The sequence below is a fragment of the Brassica napus genome, assembly GCF_020379485.1.
Source record: "Brassica napus cultivar Da-Ae chromosome A1 unlocalized genomic scaffold, Da-Ae chrA01_Random_1, whole genome shotgun sequence".
Taxonomy (NCBI): Eukaryota; Viridiplantae; Streptophyta; class Magnoliopsida; order Brassicales; family Brassicaceae; genus Brassica; species Brassica napus.
The window spans coordinates 1-8773 of NW_026013892.1; the positions used below are offsets into that span (position 1 = coordinate 1).

General features: G+C 33.2%; 1 pseudogene; it reads left to right on the top strand.

The window, feature by feature from the left end:
• The first annotated feature begins 5918 nt into the window (after positions 1-5918).
• LOC106437448 lies at positions 5919-7459 on the top strand (annotated as a pseudogene).
• Positions 7460-8773: the final 1314 nt, after the last annotated feature.

Consider the following 8773-nt stretch of genomic DNA (forward strand, 5'->3'; position numbering starts at 1 on the left):
ATTAACTAATACTAGGAGTTAAAGTAAATGGGACCATTATATTTTATATTTCCAATTTATGATTACTAAGTCATTGATAATGTTGGTGAAAGCATAAAATATATCTTTGTCAGAAAAACATTTGTAATATTTATTTTTGGAAGATTTATCGTAGCATATAGTATTAACAATATTTAATAAAAATTGTAAAAAATATTTATAAAAACTATAGATAAATTTATTGTGCCCCAATATAATATTTTCTAACCGGCTCATGTTTGTAGGTGGGGGCACAATTGCATTATATAATAGTTGCACTTCAAAATAACGTTTTATAATTAATGCTGGTGAATAGGATTTCAGTTTTTTTGCTAATTATTTATTTAACCATACTAATTTATATAATTGAGAGGATTTTGAAAGATACTTTGTTGTGTGATAAGACTCGCTGCATAGGGTTCAAATTTAGAAATATATTCAAGTACCGCAAATCGTAGTTTTATGTTCGTGAAGTTTCTTGAAGTTGAATGGTTGTTCAGTTTGGACCAAAGCCGCACTTATACGTCTGCAATATGAATGTAACAAATAATACTTAAAGAAAGTTTCACGAATTTTTTTTTTCTTTTTCAAACATTTGTATGTAGAGTCGTTTTTTTTTTTTAGTTGTAGTTTTGAGGGTTGTTGTTTTATAATTTTTTTTCAGAAATAATATTTATTTTTTTTTTTTTGGTGATTTTTTTTTTTTTTTTTTTTTAAATTATTTTTATTATTATCTAATATTATTTTTTGGTGAGAGATTTGGAAGCTTTTTTTTTTTTGATATACTTCATTTTTTTCAAAAAGTTAGAAATATATTACCAAAAAGCGTTTTTTTTTTTTAGATTTTTTGTTTGTTTTTTTTGTTTTTTTTTTGGTTGTTCAGTTTCACTTTTTTTTTTTTTGTTTGCAATATGATGTAACAAGAAAAATTTGTTTTTTTTTTTTCTTTCAAACATTTTTTTTTTTTTTCGTTAGACAAAAGTACGAGATTTCATAATATTTAAGTATAGTCTGGTCCATCGATTATGCGGTCTTCTAATTATTTGGTTTAACGGTTATTTTTCTTTTTGAACTAAAGTCTTTTTGATAAAGGGTTTTAAAACTAAAGGTCTTTACACAATGAAAAATTAAAAAACTAAGCAATGTAAGCATGGAATGGAAGATGGAAACAGTATATTACAATATATTTCTTTTACTAAAGAAAGACATCTACTTCCTCTGTTTCGGAAAAATTATATATTTAGATTTTTCACATTTAATAAAAAAATATCAGATTTAGTTTATCAATATATTATTTTCCGTAATCAATTATTCTCCACAATTTTTAACCAATAAAATTTTAATAAATACAATTATATTTTCCGAACTTTACCAATTTGCAATTAGTTTATGCATTGAAAACGTAAAATATGTATCTTTTTGAAATAATTTTTTTTCTAAAACATAAATCTTTTTGAAACAGAAGAAATACAATTTTTCATCCTGTCACCAAACAGAACTACGTTGTCAACAAATATAGTGTTCCACATTGTGTTGACATACTTGTTTAAATGCATTAATCTTTTTTTTTCACTTAAAAAGAGTTAAATCCGAATCTATTAAAACACAGACCTAATTTTTGGGTGGAAGGTGCACCCCAATAGGTCTTTTCTCGGGTATTCATATGGATGTATCCGCAGTAGTGGTGACCAGATTAATATGACTATTTTCCGTAACAGAAGGATCGAACCCATAATATGTTTGCATTTAAAGTCCATCCACTACTGCCGGACCGAGGTCCGTTTCTAAATGCATTAATCTTTGAAACCATAACTTTTTCACTTTCACACCTTTCTTCATCGGATGTCCACGAAGGGACTTTCACTTTCACACCAAACGGTTGTTTTTCTTTCTTTTTTAGAATTAAAACAAACCTATAGTTCGTACATAACGTCGACCGGTGGTACAAAAAATAAATTATAACTTGTATTACTTGACCAACTCTGTCGTCAAAGTTTACATCATATAATCCTACGCGTGTTTTGGTTTCTTTATTTAAAAAGAGAAATTGCTTAAATATAATATAAGTGGGTATTATTTTTCAAAAATATATTCGATTAAAAATACTTTAATATTTAAATTTAAGATTAATGATTTATAAGGTTAGTATTTAAGAGATTGACTTTATAAACTTCTATAAATAATTATTAAACATTTATAAATGATCCATGAAAGTTAAACTTTTTTCATAATAAACTTAAAATATTTATAAAATGATTACATTTAAAGTTAAATTAATTTGAAAAATTGTATCAAATTTGAGGGAAAACTGAATTTCCTTTTACAGAAATTCTTGTAATTACTAGTTACAAGAATGTTATGATAGACAACATGATCATAAACAACCTAACCTAAAAATTATTAGAAAATGGGAAAGCGGTCTACAAATTGATATATGGTTGGATTAATTTATTACAGCACATCCGTACATGCTAAAATAGGGTGTCACGTTAACTATTAAGACAACGGTTTGTTGATTTTCTGCCGTATATTGTAGCTTTTACAAGACACAGTCCAGACATCCTACCATCTAGGAAGATGGCATAATAGACCAAAACTGATCTATAAGAGCACCTCCAAGCATCTCCAATGGAAGTTCTGCCCATTAAAATTCTTAAATATATATGTGTATATATATATTATTATATATGTGTGTGTAGTTGTAGGGTTCACCACTTTTGTGACGAACCCCCATTGCAATTATCCATAAAATAGCACAGTTCAGAATAATTTTTTTTTATCAAACTGTTGTAGTTCGAAATAATTTGCACTATTGTTTCTTATTTGTTAGCTTCAACTTTTACGTGTTAATTTTAGTTTAGTTCACATTTTTCACCAAAAAATAATAATAACACTGAAATTTCATTGAAAACTTAGTAATATATTAACAAAATAAATATGTAAAACTATTAATTTAAGATATGCCGTCTAATGAATACAATATCATTAACAACCACTAGTAAAATTTGAAGATGAATCTGATGAGGACGAAATGGGTGATCAGAAGGAGACAAGGCAAAATTGGATGTGTCAAACGACTTTGTTGTGTTCAAAAATCCACGGTGAAGAGAAAGTTGTATGCAATCACTGTAAGAATGAGTACCCATGGAGCTCTCACTCACTTGGGACAACCGGTTGGAGAAGGCATCATAATGAACTCAGTATACAAATAATTTTTGTAACATGCATCTCAGTGTGTGAAGCCAGAAAGCCCGCAAGTATGACCATGTTATTTTCATGCAGCTGGTAGATAAATCAATGATTCAGCATGAATTACCATACTCATATTGTTAGTATGAAAAAATGAGAGAGAAATGAAAGTACTTGAATGTTGATGTCAATTCATTTGTTGGAACACGACAAAGCAAATGTGTACCAGTTTATGAAAACAAGTGAAACCTTGAACAAGGAATTGGCTAGACTTCTAGGAAGTATAAGCTTCACGTCTGATTTGTGGCCAACCATCAACATGAGGTCTAGAGCCCCCTCTTGGTCCGGAGCCCCTTGTTGTCTGGAGCTGTCATACTTCTTTCGGTGGTACTCGTCTTTTTCTTGGTGAAATCTGGTGCTCTTGGTCTAGTTGCAGAAGAGGTGTTTCTCTTCACTGTCATGCCTTCCTTATGTAGCAGAAATTGGTTTGATTCCCTTATTGGGTGGTTTGAGATTATGATGGTTATGTGGCTCATCGAGGCAATGGTTGTCTATTGGTGTAGCAGTAGAAGTGAACCCTTATTTTTCCTCCCTTTCGCCATTAGAGTGCGAAGATGATTTCTTCCTCAAGCTTATTATTTTGATTTGTTCCCATGTTGTTCTTGGTCATAGAATCGTTGTCCTTCACTTTCGTATTCGTTTATTGTTAGTAGGTTTTTGTGTGTCAGTAGTTTTATGCTTTTCTTAGCCTGATTAGTATTGTTTCTCCGTAGTTGGGGTTTGGTCTCCTTGTTTTTTAGAGCTTATTTCCAAGTATGTACTTGTTGATTTGTATTCGATATCCACCTGTGTATAATTCTGGTTTGGAGAGCATGACCAATGGTGTCAACCCCTAGTAATTTATCATAATTCTATTTTAGATAAATTTTTAATCAGATAAAAAATGATGAACTAACCAGTAAATGAGATATGTTAGAAAAATATCCAAATTTTGTTTGTTGGATATCTCTGAACCCCACTCTTCTTCTTTCCACATTTTTTTTCATTTTCTCTCTATCTTTTCATTTATTTTATTTATGTTTAAGAGCGACATTAAAGGTAGAAATCATCACGTTTTTCACAAAAGACAAAGTAAATTTTTTTCATTTTTCTTAATTTTTATAAGTGTTGGCACACTAAATGACTGCCACATGTAAAATTGGTTCTCAAATTTATAAAAAAAATTCTTCATGAAGGTATCTCTACACTCTGTTTTTTTCTTTTCAATTATTTTATTATTGTTAATGGTGAGAGACTCTTTGAGAGCTAACCAATAATGATGCTCTAATGTCTATACATACTTTGGTAGATAATACCAATAAGGTTGTTCTAATGAATCTTCAGGATTTAAAAAAAAAACTTTAAAGCACAATGCAGAAACTTTTTTTTACTTTTACAATAAAACAAAGGTTCATTGATTTTCTGTCGTATACGGATTGTCCCTTTTACAGGACACAGTCCAGACATCCTAGCATCTAGGAAGACGGCATAATAGACCAAAACCGTTATATTCCATCTAAATATAATAAGAGTATACTGCTTCAAGTCAGACGCGTCCATCTAAATGGCAAAACAACAGTATTCATATAATAGATCAGTTCAGAATATTTTTTTTTGTTTGACCAAATTATTCTAGCTAGTTCGGAATATTTTGCATTGTCGTTTCTTCTTTTTAGCTTCAACTTTTATAGGTTTAGTTTTAGTTTAGTTTGTTATTATTATAGGAAATAATATTATAACACTGAAATATCTTTGAAAACTTAAGTAATATATTAAAATAAGAAAAATATGTATTCATTACAAAAGAAATTTGTAAAACGATTAACTTAATGAATACAGTCTAATGGATACAATTCGATTAACTGCTGATATCTAAAATCATAATGTCTAGTTTATTATTCATTTCGGTCACATTATGGTACACCCTCATGCATTTACTGGTAATCATGTGGATCCTCGAGCTAGTTCGATTTTTTATTGTTATCAAGATTACAATATTAAGTAAATGCTCGAAGGCATGGAGGTGTTTGTGCTTCAGTGGACATAACAACCCGAGCTATAGGGAAATGGTGAAGAATCCTTCATCAGCTCTCTCAGGTACAGGGGACCTCATAAAGTTGGAAGGTCTAGTGAGAAGATGGTTTGAGATATCTACTCTTTAAAACAATTTATTCTTTTATTCTTTACACTCTAGCATAGTAACCACCTCATTGTAAATTCTCCAATGATCAATAAATTTGAAATTTCATTTAAAAAAAATATTAAGTACATTTATACGTACTGTGGTATGGTCATCAGGTACCATTTGTGGTTTATATTTTGTATCATTTGCATGTGCAAAGGATAATAGCAAGACTTTTCTTGAAAATTCACGGAACGTTTAAAGACGTATAATGGAAACGGTCCAAAATATCCTAGAAAATAGCCAGCCAATACTGGTCCTAAAGAATTTCAATATTCCTTAAAACATAAAGGATGTAAACAAATCAAATAAAAACAAAGTCAAGTCAACAAACGAGAGTCAAAAAGTAATAAAAATCAAATACAAATCGAAACAGCTAGCTACCATCAACATTTGCATTTAAATAGATGATCATATTCGTTTAGCATTTCTGCTCTTGTCAACATAATAACCTGAGCCCCTCTCGCTCTCTCTCTTTCCATAATCGCCCATGCAGATACTTACGCCTAACACCGACTTATTCCACCCACAACGTAAACTTTTTACATGCAGTACCATAACCTCGACGTTGATCCCAACGAAGCCACTCTCCGTTTCTACGGCACGGAAAACAAACAGAGAACATCTCAGAACCTTGAGAACGTTCTTAAAACCTCCACAACCTCTACAGATAATCACGACAATAACGTATCTTCTCGTCCAGTTAAGACGACAACGTCAACGTCTACGTTACTAGGAGGTTTGAGTTTGGCGAGAATCTGGCCCTATGAAAGCCGCCGTTGACGAAATGTCTCCGAGGATTCTAAAGCGGCTTCAAAGACTTCTCTCAAAATCATCGGAGGAGCGTTCGCCTAAGAATAAAACTCGGGTCTAACTGGCGAGAGCTACACGGGTCCAATAACTGGGCCGGGTTGCTTGATCCTCTAGACGAGAATCTACGGCGAGAGATTGTCCGTTACGGTGAGTTTGTGCAGGCGTCTTATCACGCGTTTCACTCGGACCCGGAAGGCTCGCCGAGAGACATCGCGTTACAGATGGTTATTTAGTGACCAAAGTGCTGCCAAAGTCGGTTCGACCCTACGTTCATCGGTTCCGTGGATCTTATCGTACGTGGATGACGTGCTGATCTTAGGTGGATGACTAACCGACGGCTGGTTTGGGTACGTGGCTGTCTGTGATGATCCGAGGGAGATCCGACGGATGGGGAGGAGAGAGATCGTCATCGCGCTACGAGGAACCGCCACGTTGCTCGAGTGGTCAGAGAATTTCAGACCGAATCTGGTTTCCATGCCTGAGCCAAAACCCGATCCATCCGACCCGACCCGGCCTAAAGTTGAATGCGGGTTCAATAGCCTCTACACGACGGCTAGCCACAAGCGCCGAGTCTCGCCGAGTCGCTGGTCGGAGAAATCAGCCGGCTTGTGGATCTCTACGCGCGGAGAAGAGCTGAGCATTAGTGTCACCGGACACAGCCTCGGTGCCGCCATCGCTCTCCTCGCAGCCGGCGATATCGCCGAGCGTGTCCCCAACGCGCCTCCGGTGTCGGTTTTCTCGTTCGGCGGGCCTCGTGTAGGGAACAGAGAGTTCGCTGACCGGCTAGTATCCAAGGAGTGAAAGTCCTCCGCGTTGTGAACAGCCAGGACGTGGTGACGAAAGTCCCCGGGATATTCTCCGACAAAGATAATAATAGCAAGAAGGGGCAGCAGAATCGTATAATGGAGATGGTGGAGAGGAACAATCCATGGGCTTACTCGCACGTGGGAGCTGAGCTGCGCGTGGACATGAAGATGTCTCCGTACTTGAAACCTAACGCTGACGTGGCGTGCTGTCATGACCTGGAGGCGTACTTGCACTTAGTCGACGGGTTTTGGCTTCGAACTGTCCGTTTCGGGCAAACGCTAAAAGGAGTTTGAGGAAGCTGTTGGATGAGCACGGTCTAACGTCAAGGTTTTGTACACTGGAAAGTCTTTGAGACTCAACCGTGATAGTATTGTCGATAATGGAGATGTTTTGCCTAGTCCGTCATCGTGACCTCTGAATTTCTCTTCCTACTTTATTTTTATTTTTTACTTGAACCCGTGTCCGCGCTTCGCGCGGATTACATATTTAATTAAAGAACAGTTTAATTAAGATTGGGAGTTTTGATGTTTCTGAAAGTGTAAGTTAAGTTTTGTTTCTTTTATAATGCGAAGACGTTGGAAGCGGTGATCATTTTTTTATAACTAAAGTAAGTTTGAATAATAAATTATGTTGATGAATTAATATTCGTAAGAGAAAATAATATTTGAGTGTACTTATTTAATTGACGTAGAAAGCTGTAACGTAAATTTTAAAAAAGTTGACTGGTGTCGTTTGCTATGAAGTTTAGGATAGCAATTTATCTCTTTGGAAGCGTTGTATGATATCAATATCGTTGTCAAAGTAGAAGCGCGATCCAGGTGTGGTTATGAGTGATAGTTCCCTGAAAAAGTGAAATATTTGTAAGCATTTAGTTTGACATAAACTTTGTTTTTTTTTTATTACCTTCATGTAACCGTAGAATGATACTTGGGATGATTACGATTTGGTTTTTTTGGTAGATATGGGATTTAACTCTCCAATTAGACGTCTCTTTGTCCCATAAAGTTAAACGTACCAGTTTGGATCTACAAATAATTATTGTATTATATTTCAAATTTTTATATTTTCTATATATCTAGGGTATTAGGGTCATTTTGGGCATTTTTTCTACATGTCATCTCTACAATTAAAAAATAAACATGAGACAGATAATTTTATTTAATGTTGGTAATATCTTATGCATCATCTATAAAATAAATATATATTCATATATAACATTCCAGATTTAGTAATATTATTATTTTTATATAATTATACAATTTGTATTACTAAAGCTTTTTAAATATGCAATTTTTAAACATCTAAATATCTAATCATATGATATTTAGTTTCTTATATATCTACAAAATTTAAAAATATTGTTTAGGCCAAATGTTTGATAATTATACAATTTTATATCATTTTTATTAGTTTTATACAATTTGATATAATATATATCAAATCTATATTAAATTTTATTAAGATAATAATAAAATTTATAACATTTAATAAAAATTATTTTTAAATATAAGTTAGAACAACACTAAGAACCTCAATTGAAATAGCATAATAGTGGGATGCGTGAGAAGCTTTGTGATTCAACATGCCTCCGGTCACTGTGACGAAAGACTAAACAAAAGCATGTATTTCATAAAATAGAATGAGTTTTTTTAGTTTCTTGGTATCATATACCGTAAATGGATATTGGGCTGACTTCAGTATTAACTGGGATTCAAATAAATTGTT